Raw genomic sequence first — 23,141 nt, forward strand, 5'->3', positions numbered from 1 at the left:
AGTACCAAGTCCAAAGTAAGTGATCAAATCAGCCCACTGTAGGGTAATCCAATACATGTCAAGAGAGCATATATATGAAGAAAGTGTCCATGGTCTCGATAAAAGTAAGCTCAAGATTAACTACGTAAACTAAAAGCTTTATGTAATATCCAAAGTAGTTCAGGTAACTCCCACTGGAGCAAAATTGAATGCCAAATGAGCAATACAAGCTCAAAACATCAAGTACATGGCATCCGAGTATCCAAGATACATGAAGTATAAGTTGGGAGCATAAAACCCAATAGATTCTTCAAGCCCATAATTGCATGTAACCACAAGCAAGATCAATGTAACGAGCCCAAATCTTAGCTCAAAAGCATGCCATAACATATTGAGAAGTATACATAACAGTCAAAGTAGCATTACATTCACATATTATCTCGTAAAGCAATAATGAGCATTGCGCATAAGCTTTTTATTGATAAATACTCGCTGCCTTGTTATTATAGCATTGAAATGATAGTGAAATCTAAGTTATTTCAAGGTCAAATCAGTCCAAAAAGCATAACATACCATCCAGGCATCAAAATAACATCTCGAAGTATTAAACATGCATTATGAATTTACTGTTTGCCATCTAAACCAAAACGATTCTATTCTATGTGAAATAGAGAACAAAAAATTGCAAAGAATCAACTCTATGAGTATTTTGATCTGCAGCTCTTGTTGCCCTCTTTGTTTCTAGCTATAGAATTCCTAAATCTAATACCATATGCAAAAGTTGAAGGGGATGCAATGGCAGTGGAGAAGGAGAAGAGGAAGATGCGGGACAGAAGAGCACACACAATGTAGGTGCTATCCAACTGAACTGACAGCCTTATTGCACTATCATATTATATGTTAATAAAGTCACAGTATACACAAGTAGGCCCAGAGGCCTTTTACCCCAACAACCTCCCACTAAAAGGCCAATGTGGCTGGGGAGTGAAAACAAAGAAAAAAAAAAAGACAAGGTGAGGAATCATGACATCTCACCCAACACCCAATCGGAAAGCAAGCTGTGCAAGAAGTGTCGAGAACCTCTGCAGAAGAAGAGTCAAGCATCCACGAGTCCATGACATCCAAGAGATAAGTGATCTCACAGCTCCATACAATGGAGCAATCCAAGAATGCTTCTCATGAGGAAAGCACAACTCATCAGTGCACGGTTGTAAAGCATCAGAGTCGTGCATAGCATCACCATAGTTCATATAAGACAGCAGAGAGAAGTCAAACTCTCCAGATTCAATCACTGAAAGAGAGCCAACATCCCGAACACTCATCCACCAATGAGGTCTCAAGACTATATGTGGCCTCAGCAAAGCAGAAGACTGACATATGGATGGCTATCCAGCCTACAAAACTATAAGAAAATGGCTCTCATGAGCCTACAAAGGGTCTAGAAACTAACCACCAACATCCTAACCCTGACTATTATGCATAGCTATGTCATCTAGGCCAATAATTGCCTCATTTTCAACATAAATAGCTTGTTGTAATGGCACTATAGCTACTATAAAATCAGCCATAAAGCGTATTGAACACTCATCAAGAGGCCTGAGAGGTGTCTCATCTCATAGAAGACAACATGAAGGCTATGTATGACCTACTAGGCATCCAAATCCCATAATCTGTAAGCCTTAAAGTCACCATCTCCATAACCAAGGAGGATACATCTACGTGACATAGGCTCATCTGGCATATGTACAGATGAATGGCAGCCAAACATCCTCAAGTAATCATAGGAGGGCTTCATGCCACTCCAAGCCTCATGGGGTGTAATACCATCTAAGGTCAAGCACGGCGTCCTGTTAACCAAATAGACTTCTATCATAAGGGCCTCAGCCCAAAAGCCATAAGACAACCCAGTTTTGGTAAGCATAGAGCAACCTTTGCCTATAAGGTCAGGCACATGCCATGAGCAATCCCACAATACCATGGGCACAAGAAATCAATGCCATACTGCTAACAAGAGGTCCGAAAGCTGGGAGAGAGAGCATGACTCTCATAATCCATCTACAAGCACCTATGCATGCTACCAGCAAAATCCATAACCTCGTCAAGCATACCTACAGCATCCTCAATCTGCACCAAGGGAAAAGCCCAAACACCATGGGTAGCACAATCAACAAAGGTCACAAAGTACGATGCTCCACCAAGTGACTAGGAAGGCATAGGTCCATATACTGCACAATGGACAATATCTAGAGGAGCATACCTCATACGATTGCCATAAGCCAAGGGGGCTCTGCAAGGACCAAGATTACAATTAGGGCAAGCATCAAGATGTGTAAGTGACAAAGGAGGTAGCAATGAGTCTGAACGAGACAAGATCTCCATCTCTCTGTGGTGCATATGGCCTAGGTGATAATGCCATAACAATGCATGTGGTATTCGGATAACTGCAACCATAGATTCTCCCACATGAGAGACATGCAGTGGGTAATGAGAACCAACTCTAGAACCTCTGGCCAAAGCTAAGAAACCACGACAGATCTTCCATGACCTATCCTAAAGAGAAATAAAGTAACCTGCATCATGCAATTGACTGATAGAAATCAAGCTCTAACTGAGCATGGGAACATGTAAAATATCCCTAAGCATAAGAGAAGTCCCATTAGGCAAAGCTAGGTGTATGTCTCCTATACCAAGAATAGCATAAGTTTGCTCAAGGCCCAAATGAATGCATCCATCAAACTCCATGTAAGTAGAGAACCATGCTCTATGTGGAGTAACATGACACAATGCCATGGAATCCAATAGCCAATCTGAGGCATATGCCATATCACTAAGCAAGAAAGTTGTAGGAAAACTAGATGATAGGAGTACATGCTCAACTGCATCATCATGGGTAACAACATGTACCTCACCACTAAGTAACAGTGGTAACACCCACTACATCTGTTGTATCTCTAACTCTCTGCTCATGTCGAGTCCATATCTGTCTTTGTTGCTCTCTCTAATCCCTCTGAAACATTTTCTTTTAACATGCTCAAGCTTCCCACAATGGAAGCATACATTTGTAGAAGAAGAATCTGTAGAAGACGACAAGGAATCCAAGTCATCATGAATAGGGCTATCCATAGCATCCATGGAGCTCAAGGAGTCGAGGGTTGTCCCAACATAGGGAACTTGCTCATCAAGACAACTATCAGTGGAAGCACAAGTGGTAGAAGCATGCTGCTGCAAGTACTCTTCCATCCTCACTGGAGAGGGAAGCACAGAAGCATCAACTAGGGATGCAGAAGCTCCCACATGAAAAAGACTCGTAGCTAAGTGCATGACATAACTAACCGCAATACAGTAAAGCATAAGACATATGTCATAAGAGCATACGATATTTAGCCATGAAATTATCCCATAACCATACGCATAAGCATAGCTCTGTAGTAGTAATGCCATCTGGGAAAAGCCAAGTCAAGCCAAGACCAACAAGAGGCAAAAAATCCTACAAGAGTCAAGCTCCAAGAAAAGCCCAAGTATATGTACAACAACATCCAAATAAGTGGCTCTGTAAAGTACTTGACAGTAGACAAAGTGCATAGCCAGGTAAGCATCAAGAGCAACTGCTCTCTAACTTGTATGGGAAAAAGCAACCCAACTAGCATAGAAGCTAGGCAACACAGAAGCAACAAAGCCATAACTACTAAACCCAAGCATTATCAAGAAGTCCACTGATCAAGGAGTAACCTACAAAGAACCAAGCATCAATGAGCAATGAAATCCCAATAACCAACTACCAAGACAATGGAGCAAGCACTGCTCAAACATGTATATGCATCCAAGTAAATCCAAGATTCATAATCGAGGCATTAAGGGTCAAATAGCATCCAAGCTGTATAAGTGATAAGCCAACCAAATGCAAACTGCTCCACAAAATTCTCAAATGCAAGTTGATTCAAGCCCAAACATCTGCCATACTGCAGCCAAACCCAAAAGCATCCACATCAGACATTAGTCCCATAATGGGTAGCACAGGGGCATAAACCTTGTCAAGTGAAATGCCAGCTGCAAAGAACATGACAGTGAACCAAGAATTGAGCTCTACTCTTTGCTCAAGAAGCATCCAGGAGCATAAACATCAAAGTGGCATCATCCAAATACATCAGCATATCATCCCGAGTAGTTGGGAGCACCTGTAGACTATAGGCATAGCCAAACTAGAGGTAAAATAACCTGTCAACCAAGGGATCATAAATCCCAACCAACAAAAAAGTGTCTGCATCCAAATCAAGGCTCAATAGCTCTGAAATAGTATATTCGGGCATAAACCATGATGTGACCAAGCATCAATACATCCAAAGGACACCCGAATGTCAACAAAGAGCATTATGCATAAGATGTCCCTGATAAAACCTTGCTGCCTAAACAATGTACAATAGTAAATCCCTGCATAAATCAAGCTATGGAAGCTCAAACCAAGTCCCAAATCATCTCAAAACATTGGACAAACATCCCCAAAGTATTTGGGCATCAAATACCAAGCCTCCAGAGCATCACATAAGCTAAGAGCATGACATTTTCTTGCTGTAAATCAACTCATATCTGTTATAGAAAATTATGTGATCAAAACTTGGTAGATTTGACATCACCATTGCATTTGGAGCGTGGAAAAATCCCAAGTTAGACTCTTACCTTGCCTAAATCAGGTTCCGGATTCCCGAGATATGAGAAAAAAATGGGATTTTTTGCTAGATTTTGAAACAAGCACAAAAAAATGTGAGCTACTACTATGGGGCTTGCTAGTTATGCTGAGGATAAGGGGGAAAATGGGGGCATACAAGGTGCTCAATGAAGCCAAGGAACACGTGCAAAGAGCCTATGAGGGCCTGGGAGAGGCAGGAGATGAAATCTTACCTCAGGGGGAAGAAGCCATGGCTAGTATTGAAGCTCCAAGCTCTAGGTCTTCAATCCGGGCTAAAGTAATGCCAAGCTCCACGATCAAGCTCTGATCCAAAGCTTTGATACCAATTGAAGGGGATGCAATGGCAATGGAGAAAGAGAAGAGGAAGATGTGGGAGAGAAGAGCACACACAATGTAGGTGTTATCCAACTGAATTGACAGCCTTATTGCACTATCATATTATATATTATATATGAATAAAGAATGGGTAGTCACAGTGTACACGGGCAAGCCCAGAGGCCTTTTACCCCAACAACACTTATGGCCAAAATACTATAAGGTTGTCAAGCTAGCATAGCTATCCACCACGACTTCTACAACATGCTCTGTATCTACTCAAAATGGATAAAATAGCTACTCCTTAGCTCAATAAGAACTCAACAAGGCTCCCTAAGCCTTGGGAAGCTCCTCAACAATCATGGAGCAAACTAAAACAAGCCAGATGAAGGAAAGACTCAATGCATGCCTCAAGAGGAAGAAATAATGGCTATCATAAAACCTTGAGTTGAAGCTTTGAATCTGGGCTGAAGCAAAGAATAAAGAAGCTCCTCGAATGGTTGGATCTAATATGAGTTGAAAGGTAGAGCCTGAGTGGAAGCACACAAGCAAAAGTAAGAGATATGGTAGATGGATTAAGACAGCAAGAGAGAGAGAGAAACCGTATGTGGAAAATCCAACAATCACAACGTGTGACTAGCCTTCCCTTATTCAAATGTCACTAAAAGAATGAAAACTGATGTGATAGCGATGGGTACTCGCCACCTACAATGTACATGTATATAAGTACTATTAGTGTAATGAATTAGAAAGGACAAAATGGGGCTTTCCCTTATAATTGCATGCCAATCCTTTGTCAAGTGGGAAAATAGACTTTATGGGACCCATCAATCTTGTTGCCTAGTACTTGCAAGAACTCTACATTATCATAGCTATCGATTACATAACCAAGTGGGCATAGGTGAGGATCATAAGAAAGAATGATGCTAGAACCACAACTAAATTCTTATGGGAGTAGGTCATCTCACACTTTGGTTGCCCCATCGAGATTGAGAGTGACCAAGGAACACATTTCCTAAATGACATTATTGAACACCTTCTATCCACATTCTTGGTCTTGCACCAAAGTCTAATCCCTACCATCCACAAGCAAATAGCCAAGTAGAAGCAACTAATAAAATGTTGGTTAATGTTTTGACAAAAACTATCTCAATCTTTTAATCAAATTGGGATAATAAGCTCATGGTTGCACTTTGGGCAGCACGAAGAGTTTGAGGTAGAAATCAGTGGCATCAACTGGGCATTTTTGTCAAATTGCATGTTTATGAATGGGATGGTAACCATCGGCTCATAGCATGAATGAATGAGATACACATATGTAAGTGGCACTAAATCGTAGGACCTTAGCATTTTTCAATGTGTTTGTTGCTTATGTCGTCTTGTTAATTAATTGTTTGCAACAACCTTTCTAGACAATGCAAGTGCACGTTGATTGTCTCCTTCTAAAAGTGACAAGTGTGGCAGAGAGGGATATTTTGTCAGCTATATCTTGTACAAACAGATATGCATCAACAACTGACCATTTTCTCATATGCTTGGAATGCCTTTGTGCACTTAATGTTACGTGGATGAAAAAAAATGCATCAGACCCTAATGTAGAATGTATACATGCTAGCACAAAAGTAGGTTGTCCATACCTCATATCCAGACCTTGTTTGCGAAACAAGGATGCTAGGGCAAGCTGACTATGCAACTATTTTTAATAAGCTAATTGATAATGCAAAGGTATAGGTGCAAGTGCACAGAAAGTCAGTACCCATTCCCATATGGTACAAGGAACCATTTATTGCACTTGCCCACATCATATGGAAGATAGGTAGTTCTTCACAGGCTAACTTAACTATTCATTTCACCCTGATGTATTTTTTCCCAATGCAATAATATTGACATTAATTATCAAGTGCAGGTTGAGTATAATATGGCGATGCAGCCAATCGAAGAGAAACAAACACATCTCTTTGAGTTTAGAACCAAGTGGGACAAGGCTACTATAATATTAATGAAAAGCTCTTCAAGAAAACTCAACATTTGCTAAGGGGTGCAAACCCTAGCTCAATGAGAAATGGTTTCAATAAGTTGTTACCTCTCTATACTTGCCATTGATATATACGCAAACTACATTGGCCCAAAGTAACAATGTTTTTGTCAATGCAAAATTGCCTCATGCTTGGAGTGGTGTTGCAAGACCGTGTGGATATGTTGAACAAGAAGAGAGTATACACATTGGCATCCTCAAATCTAAGCAAGGCAAATCGTGTAAGGATATTGAAGGCCATGGAGAGTTTTGACAAGAAAATTCAAATGTTGATGGGCATAGTTGAACGTAGGTTATTCTTGTTCATCTATGTTATCTACATCTTAAGTCCGATGAATTAGTATTAAATGGCATAACTTTAATTTGAGAAAATAAAAATGCACCATTTTAAAGTTAGGTGAGACAAGAGACCTTTTGGGCCATGTTGCAAGATGGTGGAAGGAGTCTGCTCTTGAGTTGGGAGTACTATTATAACATTCGAGTGAAACATGATTTGTTCTTCCAATGCACATACTAGATAAAGAGAAAATATAGAGAGCAAATGTTATGTATCCTCTTTCATGATTTCAAGATGGATGAAGATATAGAGTCACAGAAGTCATCAAAGTTGACAGCATGGAGGCTTTTATACAAGTAGTTCACAATATTCTTCTCTTATAGCATGTTTGCAATGCTATCTTGCCAATCCATTCCAAAAATGTAATGGTGACTTTGCATGTTAGGTTCATGTATGTGGGAAGATGGAGACAGGGGCTATACAAACTCTTCTAGGAGAGTGAGAGGACTAGGTGGGCTTGCAGGATGATCAGTGCATGTATAATAATTACCAAATAGAGCAAGAGTGGGATGAGGAGGTATATTGAAGATGCCCTATCTTCCTCAACTACCCAAAGGTGAATACCCCTCCAATGAGAAAGGTTTGTACCAAAAATACTCAAGGAAAAAACAAATGCAAGAGACACAAGATTCCAAAGGCATGGTAAGTAGAACGAGTTGGACTCTTAGGAATATATTGCACTATGTTATCTCCTAATAAAGAGACTATGATTGGTTTACAAGAAACTAATATTAGTAGTATAATTGTCAATAAAATAAAACAAAAGAGCAAGAGCACACCTAGTATCGTCGAGCCCTCATTGCCAATTAATTTGGTTTCTTCACAATGTTTAAAAGTTTTATAGCATAGACATCTCTTGTATTCCCATAGTGAAAATATTTCACTGAAAATAAATCATAACCACCAAACTATGTAGGTCCCTTGATTGATACCACTAAAGACCAGATCACAACCCCAACAATGCAACAAACAACGCACTCAAGCAGTTGAGGTAAAACAACTGAAAGTTGCAAGTTTACCATTTATTACATGTTCATCCATATTGTTCCAAAGTATCTGTATTGTTCCATCCCTTGACATGTTTCCAATGGACTTGATTTGTAGTGGAAGGAACCACTGAGGAGGTCCATATCGTTGGCATGGATAGAAGGATAGAACAAGTTCTTCTAGATCTTGCAGTGGAGAGGCTTACCTTGCACACCACTACTGAGAGAGATATACAATACCAATAGAAAGCAGTGAAATAATAACCACAAACATGACATCACATCCCACTAACATGCATATTACAAAGCACTGAGATGGTAAGCTTGCTTGTGCAGAAAACTCATGATGTGAAAGCATGTCAACCTTGTTCATCACTGAAGGAACAATAATAATATTTTTTACTATGCATAAGATGAAAGAAATGAAGGTCTTAGATTTGTAGTGACAGCAAATGTGGCCTATACACACAGAGGTAAAGAAATGATGCTTATGAATTTCACATGTTGTGATTAGATGATGTGAGAGCTTAAAAATATTATGTCATTATACGATATTAATAGTGATGTGTCACCCTATGTAGGGAAGGAAAGAATGCAAGAACACATACTAGTTGGAGCCCCGAGAGGAACACCAAGGAAAAGGGAATTCTCTTGCAAGAAAATCTATCTTGTAACATCAACAAGCTTGTTTATCATGTTTCATATGATCACAATGAAGAAAAGAACACCAGGCACAACAAATCTTCATGCAGCATCATGTAAATCTCCCACGGTTTTTAATAGAATCAACCATATTCTTCAACATCTTCACAAAATCCATCAATAGAACAAAGAAAGCAAAGAAGTACACCATCTTTGAATGGAAATACATCACATAATATTCATCTTCATAGTCTTCTCTCTCAATCTCTCATATACAATCACTCTGTTTGAGTAGAATTGGCTATCTCTGACTCTCTCTCTCTCTCTCTCTCCATCAATAATACATCATATCCTCACTACAATCTCTCAAAAATCACTCTCAATAATCACTCTTAGGTCGTGGATACCCCTCCCAAGAGGTATGTCTGATATGAAGAGTCACCAGAGCCACTACAGTGTCTCTTCATAGCTCACTACTGTCACTTCACTCTAGTCTTCTCTTGAGTCTTCAGCAGCTACTTCTTCCAATTCTTTCAGCTCTTTTGCACTTGTATTCACCTCTTTCCAAGGCTAGAAAACTTTTCCAAAGTCACACATACATTCCACAGAACACTTACAGAAGCATACAGAACAGTCTACAGAACAGTACCAGAACAGCTACAGTACAGAACAGAACAGAAACAGAACAAAAGCAGAAGCTCTACAGAAGACCTACAGAAGGCTACAGAAGGTCATCAAAACCTCATAACTCACTCTCAAATCATTCCAAACTCTCACAAACCATTCAATAAACTTTCACAATATCTCATTCTTCATCAATCAATACTTCATCCCTCCTTACAGAAGACAATCAGAATAAAACAAACCAAAACAGAACAAAACAGAAGGTATACAGAACCATTCAGAACCTATCAGAACATCACAGAACCATCAACAAACATCATGAACTTCCAAAACACAATCAATATCATCCAAAACACTCTCAAACCACTTCTAAATCAACCAATCATCCCATAAAATCAACCATTCAGCTCTCAAAAACAACAAAAATCATCCAAAAAACAAGTCATTTCAACACTCAACATATCCCCACACTTAATAAGGAAGCGTCCTCGCGACCTAGAAAAAAGGGAATACAAGTGCATTTGAAAAGCTCAACTTTAATCTTCCATATCTTCTTAAAAAGAATCCATCCACCACGACCCCAACTTATAACCTGTTTCTGATATAAAAATACAAAGAAAGGAAAACTCTTTTGAAATTAACACCTCTGATCAAACTAAAAATCATCACAAATTTGTAAAGGATATAAGAGTTTGCTTCTTCTTCATCAGCATCAGCTTCAACTCTCCAACCACGACCCCATCTCTACAAATCTCCAAAACATAGCTCGTACACGAAATCCAATAGGAAACCACCACGTTCGTTTGACATAAAGGAACTCACAACACAAACACTAATACACAACACAACCATCTGAATGACTTCTTCAAAAAGAGAGTTGTTCATTAAAAGCTTCCACCATACATTGGAAAGGCATCAATGAAGATGATCCCTTTTAAAAGATTGATGTTGTCGGAATCGATCCATAGATAAGGATTCATCTACAAAGTTTTTAGGAGGATTTTGAAAAAATTGGAGACAGCACATTCTTTCCAACAGGACCAAGTATCTGCTAGGCAAACAAAGGGCATGAAAATACAATATCTCCAGCTGCTGGGAATCAATGCTAACATTGACATTCATGCACAACTTTGGAATAGGCTTTGAATCAGTATGAGAGTGCCTATGCATATACGCCAGGTACCAAGCAAAGTGAGCAGTTAATCTCACTGAGGGATTTGCAGACTGTGAATATTGTTGGGCAAAATGAACATAGTTTTGATAAGCTTGACTAGAAGCTGTCCATTCTCCTGGAATTACTGGCCAATTAATCTGCGGTCCTGTAAGGCAATCATCCGAACTCCATCCCCTTCTTCTGGAAATCTGATTATCAAAACCGTCACAGTCACTAACCAACTGAGGTGGTTGAGATATGGAAGTGTTAGGAGAGGGTAATGGAATAAGAGAAAGTGGATGTAGGGAAGGATAGGAAAAATCATAAAAGGAAGAAAAGGTTAAAGAAGGAGTGGCAGAAATTTATAAGGAATCACTAAGGAACGGTGTTAACTGATAAATAGGAAATGTGGAGGGTACATTTATGAGGGGTGAAGGACAGGGTGGAGAAGGGGAAAATACCCTATCCTCAATAAAGGAACAGTAAGTCAAAATAGGAATTTGAGGGAAAGATGAAGGTTGGAAAAGAAGGGGTAAAATTACTGTGGAATTAGTTTGACAAAGGGAAAAATATATAGCATAGCGGTGAGCCAATTGTTGGTAATAGAGGAGGGTAGGAACAGAAGGTCCTAAGAGAGATCGTCTATGATAGGCATCAAAGAAGGTAGCATCAAATGGATTATGTTTGGAAATATAGGTTAAGAGATCCATCCTCAGTTGGTTAGTACTCTGTACAAAGGTAGGAGCTGTGTTTTGTCTTTGATTTAGGACCACCGAATCAATCATGGGATGCCACGAATTATCCTGACAATCAGCTACTTTGGAGGAATAACTTTGGAACATATCAGCTATGCGCAGCTCCAAATGATTGACATATAGAACAGCCTGTAAGACCACATCCCCCACATACCATGCCATATCTACCTCATCTGGGATTAACAAATCTCCTCGGAGATACATATATTACATCAACATGGTATCTGGTGTGACAGAATCTTCAAAGACCATTCTGACTACCTCTGTCAACAACTCAGCAGACCAAGCCCTACCCCAGCCATCCTCTGGAAAAGGTAAATCCATCGTGGAAAGCTTCATATAGAAGACCAACTTCTGTAAGTGGTAGTGGACAAAGAAAGAATGGTCTGGTAAGACATATTCCTGAAACTGCTCAAAGGTAGACCATAACAAGTCCATTCTGGACTGCAATCTTTCCACTTTGTCTTGGAATAGAGGGCACAAAGTAGCCTGTCTCTGTAGGGCAGCCAAGTCCTGTTGTGAAAGAGAAGGAATTAATGAAACAAGAGGGCTTGGAGGAACAGAGCGGGACTTTGCAAGCTGATCTTGCAACTGGTGGATTTGCGAGGCTTGGTTGGCCACTGTGTTATTAGCAGTCTGTAAAGCTAAAAGCTTGTCATCTAAAAGAACTTGGAATTCTTTCGCGTCGCTGGACATCCTCTCCTTCTCTGCTGAAAGGCTAGTAACCTGTGACTGAGCCTCGAATAACTGGGTCTTTAATGAAGAAATCTCATCGCTTTAAGTGGCAACCAGTTGGGTTTGCTGTTCCATTTGCTTAAATAAATCTGCTAGGGTATCCTTAGCAGAAGCTAACTCAGATGTTGCCTTATGCAACCGGTCTTTGGACTGCATGAGCTCTTCATAAAAGGACGCGTACAGCTGTTGAACACAGGCTGTCACTGACAACTCAATGGAACTTTGAATATCCTTGCAGAGGAAAGGAATGGCATCTCCTGAAACGAGACTGTTCAGGGAAGGAACTGAGAGCTCCAAGGATCCTTCTCGATGTGCTCTGAACAGGTTATTGCAAGTGAGATACCCAAGGAGTTCACTGCCAGAAGTAGCAGGGATAGGCACGGAGGGAAGTACAGCAGGGGCTTTATCCGCTACCCTCTTCAAGCGTTTGCGCTGTATGACCAGGGGAGGCGGAGAATCATCATCCTCAATGTCAATAGGTGCTGACTCTTCTGAAGGTGGAGGAGGAGGTACTGGATCTGATGGAGGAGGTGGAGGCACAGTCTTCTGTAGACCTGAATAGGTCAAGAAGGCAGACAAATATGATCCATATGTAACATTGGTAACATTACCCCTCGTGACTTTAACAAAATGCTGATCCATTTTAGTAAGGAGGTAAGTGCTCCAATCAATAGCAACTCCTTTTAGCACCATCCTGGAGGCTGTGAAAAGCTCTTTGGACAAATAGTGGGATGGCGTTTTGGCAGGCATAAACCTGTCCTGAAGGAACTGACACATCGTCTTCCATACGGGATCAGTGATCATAGAAAAAGAAACTCCTGAAGAGTTTATCACCTTCTTAACATCAAGGACTTCCCTTGTCTGCTTCTGCAACAGCTTGAGAATCTCTTCATTAGAGAAGAGCTGACGAGTGATCACAAAAGGTTCTCCTTTGAAGGGAAGAGACAGAGCCTTCCCTAAGCCGCAAGATGTCAATGTCATAGACATGCCTTGGACTACGCCTGTCTTCTTGCTGTAAGAGGCCAGGAACTCATCACATAAGGACGGATCCTTTGGAAGTAATGGAAAAGGAGTGGCCACAAAAGCAGCAAGTCCAGCCTTCGTGAGAGGCTCAAAAGTAAGTAGGGAAGAGTAATCCCTACTAACTAGTGGAACGTACTAAATAGGGGGAGGAGCATGAGAAGGCGCCATTCAGATGGTTACACACACACCACAAACACAGACAATCAAGGAGAATGCCTGCAAAGCAACAGACAAAAAAAACCAAGGATAAGAGAATTACCAATAAAACGTGACTCGACCTACTAACCCCAAGCAAACCACATCCTAGAAAAAATTTGACATGACCTTGAGACAAATGCGACCGAAAGCTTCATGCGATGCATCAGACAAATACCCTGAACCCCGTATCAGGCAATAAAAGAAAAAACTGCATACCGTACCCATAACCGTAACTAAGACAGGAAACCAAAACAAGACCACATCCGACACATATCAAAACTATATCGGTGATAAACCAATACTGGACCATGGAAAATAACACTAATGACTGCGCATACCCATCCCACGAAACGCTTCATTAAAAAGGGAATTAAGTGCAGTGAGGGGGGAATTAATTTAATGAAGGGTTGATTTGAATCAATTATTAAAAATGGGTGAATTTTTATTAGGTGATAAACCTTAGCAAGAAAACGGCGGTTCCTTATTAGGTATTTAATTACCAATTATTAGGTTAAAACGGTGCAGTTATTCGATTCCCGGACTTCGATTCCCGATTGGGTCTCTAAATGCAATTCATTGATTATAAATTAAGGTGATGTGGAGCGCTTTTTTGCCAGCGCGTGCTCATGTGACGGCTGGTTGATTTTTAATTAAAAATTTTTAAAGTGCCTCTTTAGCGCACGTAGCGCGTGCTAAGTGAACAGCTGGTTGATTTTTAATTAAAAAAGTATGTGTGTTTAGCGCGAATGCGCGTGGAAACTGTGGGTGAATTAAAGGGTTCATTTTAACAATTAATTTGTGATTAAGGGGGAAATGAAAAATAAATAAAGCACATAAAATAAATACCTGGAAGGGGTGTGTATGTAATGCAGGAATGCGCACGGAAGAGTTCCAGTAAAGGAAAAGTAAAGAGCACTGATGAAACAACAATGACAACACCTTAGCAGATGTGTTGATTTGGTTTGTGTTGGTTTTTTATTTTTATTTATTTTTTTATTTTTAGTTGTGATTATTTATGTTTGAATAAATGGAAAATGATGAAGGGAGGTGAGGGGAATTTTTTAGAATTTTTTTAGAATTTTTTAGAATTTTTACAATTTTTTAAATGAATTTTCTACATTTATTGGCAATTTAGGGGTAAATTTAGGAAATGTGGAATTTTCAGAAATTATAGGGTAGGCAATTTCCAGCAGTCAAATTCCCAAAAATTGGCAAAAGGCAAAAGGAATTTTTAGAAATTTTTCTAAAATTTTTTTATGGAAAAATTAATGTAGTGATTAATTAAGTCACCTAAATCACATTAATCAGATAAGTCAGTTAGGCATAAGTCAATTAAGTTTGGTTAGTAGGATAAGTCATGTTAGTCTACCTAAAGCAAGTCAGTTTAGTCTAAGTTGCTTAGGTTAGTCAACTAGGCTAGGTTAGCTAACTAGGTAGGTTAATCAACTAAGTTAGGTTAACTAAGTTGGGGTTAGTTAAGTAAGTTGACTATGGTTAGGTTAGTCTAGGTTAACTATAGTTAGGGAAGTCTAGGTTAACTAGAGTTAGGTTAGTCAACTAGATTAGTCATCTAGGTTAGGGTAGCTAACTAGGGTTAGGTGGTTAGTGGGTGGGATTAGGTTAGTTAACCAGGGTTAGTTTAACCTAGTTAGGGTTAATTTAGGGTTAGGGGGTGGGATTAGGTTAGTTAACCAGGGTTAGTTTAACCTAGTTAGGGTTAATTTAGGGTTAGGGGGTGGGATTAGGTTAGTTAACCTAACTAAGGTTAAGTTAGGGTTAGTGGGTGGGATTAGGTTAGTTAACCTAACTAAGGTTAAGTTAGGGTTAGTGGGTGGGATTAGGTTAGTTAACTAGGGTTAGTTTAACCTAGTTAGGTTAATTTAGGGTTAGGGGGTGGGATTAGGTTAGTTAACCTAACTAAGGTTAAGTTAGGGTTAGTGGGTGGGATTAGGTTAGTTAACCAGGGTTAGTTTAACCTCGTTAGGTTAGTGAATTAACTAGGGTTAGGTAACACTAATTAGGTTAGTTAACTCTAGGGAGGTTAGTGACTAACCTGAGGGAGGAGGTGGAAGAGGAAGAGGAGGAGGAAGGGAGGTGGATGGCGGCGTTTCGGCGGCTGACAGCGGCTCCACGCGGCGGCGATGGCGGCGTTTCGGCGGCTGACAGCGGCTCCACGCGGCCGCGACGGCGGCGACGGCGGCGACGAGGCGGTCCTGTGGCGGCCAGGGCAGGGGATGGGGGAGGGAGAGAATGGGGAGGGAGAGGCGGGGGGAGAGGCGGGCGGAGGCTGGGGGAGGAAGTGCTGGTGGGGGAGGAGAAGGAAGTGCTGGCGGGGGAGGAGAAGGAAACGAGGGAGGCTGGGGGGGCGCTGGGAGGCGCTGGGGGGCGAAGGAGACAAGGGAGGCTGGGGGGGCGCTGGGGGGGGAGAAGAAGGAAGTGCTGGCGGGGGAGGAGAAGGCGCTGGGGGGGGAGAAGAAGGAGACGAGGGAGGCTGGGGGGGCGCTGGGGGGGGAGAAGAAGGAGACGAAGGAGAAGAAGAGGCTGCACGGGGGAGGAGAAGGCGCTGGGGGGGGAGAAGAAGGAGGCGAAGGAGAAGAAGAGGCTGCACGGGGGGGGTAGGAGGCGAAGAAGGAGACGCAGGAGGAGAGAGAGAAAGAAAGAGAGAGAGAGAGAGAGAGAGAGAAAGAGAAAGAAAGACGGGCGGTTGGGGGCAGGGGTAGGCAGTTAGGGGGAAGGGGTGGGGGGACCCATGGGGGGGGCCATGGGGTGGGCAGGTGGGGGGAAGGGGTGGGGGGGCCCATGGGGGGGGCCATGGGGTGGGCAGGTGGGGGGGCCAGGGCGCGTACCCCCGTCCCGCGCGCGTGCGCGGGGCAGGGTAAAAAAAATTTGCCGTGACGGGATTGAAATGATGCGGGGAAGACGGTACAGGTTGCGCAGACACGACCGGGGCGCGTGGAGACTCGGAAAAGCGAAAAAGGGCGCGTTCACGCGCAAAACGGGCGCAAGAAAAAACATAAAAATAAAGAAAAATTAATAACTCCCAATCCGGACGTCAAAACGAAATAGCGTAAAAACAAAAAGTGGGCAGGACGATAGGGGAAAAACAAGGAAAATACGGGACGGGGGTTCCGGGAGGGGTAAAGGGCGGTCACGTGCAAAAAACACAAAAAACGAACCAAAAACGCAATTAAAAATTAATAGCGGGAGATCCGTGCATCGGAACGAGGTGCAAGAAAAAGAAAAACTGTGCAAAAAGATGTGCCCGACAATCCTATCACCTCAAAACATAATTCCGACTGAGATAAGATGCGTTCACATGGGAAAAACCCAAAAAACAGACCCGAAAATGGGATCAAAAATTAATATCGGACAACCCATTCACCGGAATGACATGCAGTAAGAAGGAAAAATGTCCGTAGGAAGGGGTGGCACAGGGTTATCACATTAAACGGCAGTTCCGGTGGAAGTAAGAGGGGTTCACATGTGAAAAACTCCAAAAATACTCCCGAAAACTCATTTAAAAATTAATAAATAAAAATCCGGAAGTCGAAAGAGGGTGGAGGAAAAAGGAAAAAGGTAGGGGAAGGCACAGGGGACACGGCTGTCAAATCAAATTGGAATTCCGATACAAATAGGGCAGGTTCACATGGAAAAATGTCGAAAATACGCAGAAAAAAGTCTTAAAAACCGGAAAATTAATAATGGACAAACCGTGTATCGGAATGATGCAAAATAAAAAGGAAAAATGTCAGGGGAAAAGTGGTTGGCCGGGCTATGACATCAGATCATGGTTCCGAAGCAAGAAAAGCGCGTTCACATGGAAAACCGACTAAATTACGCAAAATGCTTCAAAAATTAATAACTCAAAAACCATGCACCGGAACAGGGGTAGGTAAAAAGGAAAAATGATCAGTTCAATGGGGGGAACGAGGCTATAAGGTTTCTGGACTACTGGGTATTACCACCTTTTCCACAGCCAGCTTCTCGCCCAAGGGTGTTTACCACCTTTTCTTGGAATGAGGCCTGCTATGACAGGGAATTGCTTCATTTTCTCTCATAACAGATTTTTTTTGTTTTTTTTTTCTTTTTTTTTTCTTTTTCTTGGTTTCCCCTATTCCCAAGGGTGTTTCCACCTTTTCCCGAAGAATAGGTCGGCATGACAGGGACCTAAGTCCTTTTCTCCCATAACCGATATGTTTTTTTTTTTCTTTTCAATATTGAGCAAGGGAATGGTAGAGAGACCATTTGTCAGAACCCACCTCGCCACTGTCGCTGGTGGAAAATAGAGGATAAGAGATCAAGGCTAGAAGGGGGGTTTGAGGAGATAGAGGGTTGCGTCCACTTCATCAGGAGTGATTGAAGAACGGCTAACAGAAGTAACATCATAAGAAGTACAGTGCCACGCCAACGAGGGAAAGGATCAAGTGTCCGTAATTGTCAAGATCCCCAAGGAGAGAAGTACTTCTTCAGGCGATATCCATTGATCAGAAAGGGATCATCAGAGGCATCCAAGGTCTGTACTTGGACAAAGCCATTAGGGTTGACTGCAAGTACCTTATAGGGGCCCATCCACCGCTATTGAAGCTTGCCAGGAAACTTGCCAAAGCGTGAATCATAGGCTAGGACCAAATCACCTTCTTTGAACTCTTTGTGCTTAATGAAACTGTCATGGTAAGCCTTACGTCGGGCTTGCGTGGCTTCCATGCACTGTAGAGCCATCCGACGAATTTCGTCCAAACATTCCAAGTGCAGGAGACGGCGTTGCAATGAATCATCATCCCCCAAACGCTCTTTGATAGCCACTCTCAAAGAGGGTAGTTCCAGTTCAACAGGAAAAACAGCTTCTGTACCATACACCAACTGGAAAGGTGTCTGTCCCGTTGCTGCTTTATGGGAGGTTCTGTATGCCCAGAGGGCCTCTGTAAGTCGATCGTCCCAATCACGACGATGTGCGGTAATTGTTCTTGTCAGAATCGAGCAGAGGATGCGATTGATGACTTCGACTTGGCCGTTGGCTCTGGGGTAATAAGGAGTGGACTTGCGATGGCGGATCTTATACAACTCTGTCAACTCTTCCATGACTTTGTTAAGGAAATGAGTGCCTCTGTCACTTACCAGCTCTAAGGGACTACCAAAACGGGTGATGATATTCTCGTACATGAACAGGGCTACGCTGTTACCATCGTCCCGCTTTAGGGCTTTAGCTTCACACCACTTTGTGACATAATCCGTACATACGAGGATGTATCGGTTCTGTTTCCTTCTGGTAGGAGGACCGATCGGACCGACGAAGTCAATGCCCCACTTCTCAAACGGTTTCAAAGGAAGGATAGGTTGCAATGGCATGGCACTTGTCTTCGTGGGTTTCCCCATTCTTTGACAAGCATCACATCTTTTACAGTAATCATAGGAATCTTTGTGAATTGTAGGCCACCAATAACCTGCTAGCAGAGCCTTCCTGGCCGTAGCTTCTCCTGCAAAGTGACCTCCACATGGCTCGTCGTGGCAAGCCTTCAGAACAATCCCAATCTCATCCCCTGCAACACATCTTCTGAGTACTTCATCTTTGCCTTTCTTGTACAGTGCACCGCCTAGCAGGGTGTATGGGGCTGATTCTAGCATGAGCTTCTTCCTTTCCTGACTAGAGATACCAGGAGGGTACTGTTGGGTTGCCAGCAGATTGGCAATGTCTGCATACCAGGGAGTTACAGTCTCTACCAAGAATAGGGAAGCATCAGGGAGGTCTGGATCATCCTGCTCCTCGTCTGCAGTTTGTGGGATATGCGACAGATGATCAGCCAGAACATGGGAACGACCAGGCTTAGTAATCACCTCAAAGTCAAACTCCTGGAATAGAAGGAGCCATCTCATCATTCGTCCTTTCACATCCACTTTGTTCATCAAGAAGGACAGGGCCTCATGATCCACATAAAATTTAAAGTGGGTAGATAGGAGGTAATGGCGAAACTTCTCTAGGGCAAACACCATTGCCAAGCACTCCAGCTCTGTCACTGTATAGTTCGGTTCCCTATCAGTGACTTTTCGGCTTGCATAATAGATCGGTTGATCCAACTTCGAGGAGCCCTTCTGGCAGAGGACAGCACCTAAGCCTTCAATTGATGCATCAATGTGTACATGGAACTCTTTCGTCCAATCAGGAGGTTGCAGAATGGGTGCCTCTATCAGACACTGCTTCAGAGTGTGGAAGGCTTTGTCACATTCTTCCGTCCAAGTAAACTCTACATCTTTTCTCAGAAGCTTGTGCAAGGAAGTTGCCTTTGTTGCAAAATGGGCTATGAACCTTCTGTAGTAACCCACATGGCCTAGGAATCCCCTCAACTGTTTGAGGTTGGTGGGTGCTGTCAGAGCTGCAATCTTTTCAATCTTTGCAGGGCCTGTTGATATCCCTTGTGCTGAGACAATGTGGCCCAATAGAACTCCAGAAGAGACCCCAAAGATGCATTTGTCGGGGTTGAGGGAAATCCCATACTCCCAGCATCGGTCAAAGCATTGTTCCAGGTGTTCCCAATGTTCACAGATCAAACTATAGACACAGAAGTCATCCAAATATACCTCAATAAAATCGTGCAGATGATTTTGAAATGCGGCCATCATGACTCGTTGGAAAGTAGCAGGGGCATTGCAGAGCCCAAATGGCATCACTCGGTAAGCGTAGGTCCCCCATTCTGTGGTGAAGGTTGTTTTGGATTGGTCTTCTTCTGCGATTTGGACTTGGTTGTATCCGCTGAATCCATCCAGAAGAGAATAAAGTTCATGTCCTGCCACTGTGTCCAATAGTTGGTCTGTGAAAGGGATTGGAAAGTGATCCTTCTTTGTCTTGGAATTAAGCTTTCGGAAATCCACACATATTCGCAATTTACCATTCTTCTTGGGTACAACCACGATGGGTGAAACCCATTCACTATTTGCCACTGGATAAATGAACTCGGCTTCTAGAAGCTTCAGCAGCTCCGCTTTCACCAATGTGGAATAATTCAGGTTCATTCGCCTCTGTCGTTGCCGTACTGGCTTGGCATCAGGCTCCAAGTCAATATGATGTTGACATATTGTGGGATCAATCCCCTTTAGGTCTTTGTAAGACCATGCAAACACGTCCAAATTTTGTTTCAACAAGTTGTACAAGGTTGACAACTCCTCTTCTGGGAGGCTGCTACCCACCTTCAAGTGGCGTTCAGTGCCTTCTGAATCCACAAAGGTTAACTGCCTTTCACCTTCTACTTCACGGATGAAGGTCCCATGGACTGCTTCTGGATATAGATCCGACTCCTTCAAGGGAGTGATGTCCTCTTCTGATGTCCCACTAGAACCAACTTCTTCTTTTGGTGGAGACTTAGGTTGCTCCTTAAGACGTTGGAATGGGATAAGCGCCGTTTCGGGTTTGGTTTCAAAATTAATTACCTCGTGGCTTGAAGACTCATCTTCTGATGATACATCCAGGAACGTCACATAACAGGGACCCTCTGATGCCTGTTGGGTTGGTGGGACTGGTGCTTGTTGGCACGGTGCATCATCATCATCTTTCTTTGGCAAGGATAGGTTAGGACGGCATGAGCCACTGCTAAAAGACGGCTTGCTCTTCTTAATCCATTTCTTATAAAGGTTTTGCATATAAGAAGATCCATTTACCAAACCAAATGGTATCATCACCATTTTGTCCCATAGCATGAGCTCATCGACTTCTGATGCTTCTGGAACTTCTTCCTCAAATATATCCTCTTCAAGTGGGGTAGATTCTTCTGGCTCACTTTCATAATCTTCTTCGTCCATATCATATCCATCCTCTTCTGTCTCTGTTTCTGCTTCTGCGTCTGCTTCTGCTTCTGTAGGAGCTCTATAACCCACATGGCCTAGGAATCCCCTCAACTGTTTGAGGTTGGTGGATGCTGTCAGAGCTGCAATCTTTTCAATCTTTGCAGGGTCTGTTGATATCCCTTGTGCTGAGACAATGTGGCCCAACAGAACTCCAGAAGAGACCCCAAAGATGCATTTGTCGGGGTTGAGGGAAATCCCATACTCCCAGCATCGGTCAAAGCATTGTTCCAGGTGTTCCCAATGTTCACAGATCAAACTATAGACACAGAAGTCATCCAAATATACCTCAATAAAGTCGTGCAGATGATTTTGAAATGCGGCCATCATGACTCGTTGGAAAGTAGCAGGGGCATTGCAGAGCCCAAATGGCATCACTCGGTAAGCGTAGGTCCCCCATTCTGTGGTGAAGGTTGTTTTGGATTGGTCTTCTTCTGCGATTTGGACTTGGTTGTATCCGCTGAATCCATCCAGAAGAGAATAAAGTTCATGTCCTGCCACTGTGTCCAATAGTTGGTCTGTGAAAGGGATTGGAAAGTGATCCTTCTTTGTCTTGGAATTAAGCTTTCGGAAATCCACACATATTCGCAATTTACCATTCTTCTTGGGTACAACCACGATGGGTGAAACCCATTCACTATTTGCCACTGGATAAATGAACTCGGCTTCTAGAAGCTTCAGCAGCTCCGCTTTCACCAATGTGGAATAATTCAGGTTCATTCGCCTCTGTCGTTGCCGTACTGGCTTGGCATCAGGCTCCAAGTCAATATGATGTTGACATATTGTGGGATCAATCCCCTTTAGGTCTTTGTAAGACCATGCAAACACGTCCAAATTTTGTTTCAACAAGTTGTACAAGGTTGACAACTCCTCTTCTGGGAGGCTGCTACCCACCTTCAAGTGGCGTTCAGTGCCTTCTGAATCCACAAAGGTTAACTGCCTTTCACCTTCTACTTCACGGATGAAGGTCCCATGGACTGCTTCTGGATATAGATCCGACTCCTTCAAGGGAGTGATGTCCTCTTCTGATGTCCCACTAGAACCAACTTCTTCTTTTGGTGGAGACTTAGGTTGCTCCTTAAGACGTTGGAATGGGATAAGCGCCGTTTCGGGTTTGGTTTCAAAATTAATTACCTCGTGGCTTGAAGACTCATCTTCTGATGATACATCCAGGAACGTCACATAACAGGGACCCTCTGATGCCTGTTGGGTTGGTGGGACTGGTGCTTGTTGGCACGGTGCATCATCATCATCTTTCTTTGGCAAGGATAGGTTAGGACGGCATGAGCCACTGCTAAAAGACGGCTTGCTCTTCTTAATCCATTTCTTATAAAGGTTTTGCATATAAGAAGATCCATTTACCAAACCAAATGGTATCATCACCATTTTGTCCCATAGCATGAGCTCATCGACTTCTGATGCTTCTGGAACTTCTTCCTCAAATATATCCTCTTCAAGTGGGGTAGATTCTTCTGGCTCACTTTCATAATCTTCTTCGTCCATATCATATCCATCCTCTTCTGTCTCTGTTTCTGCTTCTGCGTCTGCTTCTGCTTCTGTAGGAGCTCTATAACCCACATGGCCTAGGAATCCCCTCAACTGTTTGAGGTTGGTGGATGCTGTCAGAGCTGCAATCTTTTCAATCTTTGCAGGGTCTGTTGATATCCCTTGTGCTGAGACAATGTGGCCCAACAGAACTCCAGAAGAGACCCCAAAGATGCATTTGTCGGGGTTGAGGGAAATCCCATACTCCCAGCATCGGTCAAAGCATTGTTCCAGGTGTTCCCAATGTTCACAGATCAAACTATAGACACAGAAGTCATCCAAATATACCTCAATAAAGTC

The sequence above is a fragment of the Lygodium microphyllum genome, chromosome 28 (assembly GCF_053477565.2).
Source record: "Lygodium microphyllum isolate KBCC chromosome 28, Lygodium_microphyllum_v1.1.10, whole genome shotgun sequence".
Taxonomy (NCBI): domain Eukaryota; kingdom Viridiplantae; phylum Streptophyta; class Polypodiopsida; order Schizaeales; family Lygodiaceae; genus Lygodium; species Lygodium microphyllum.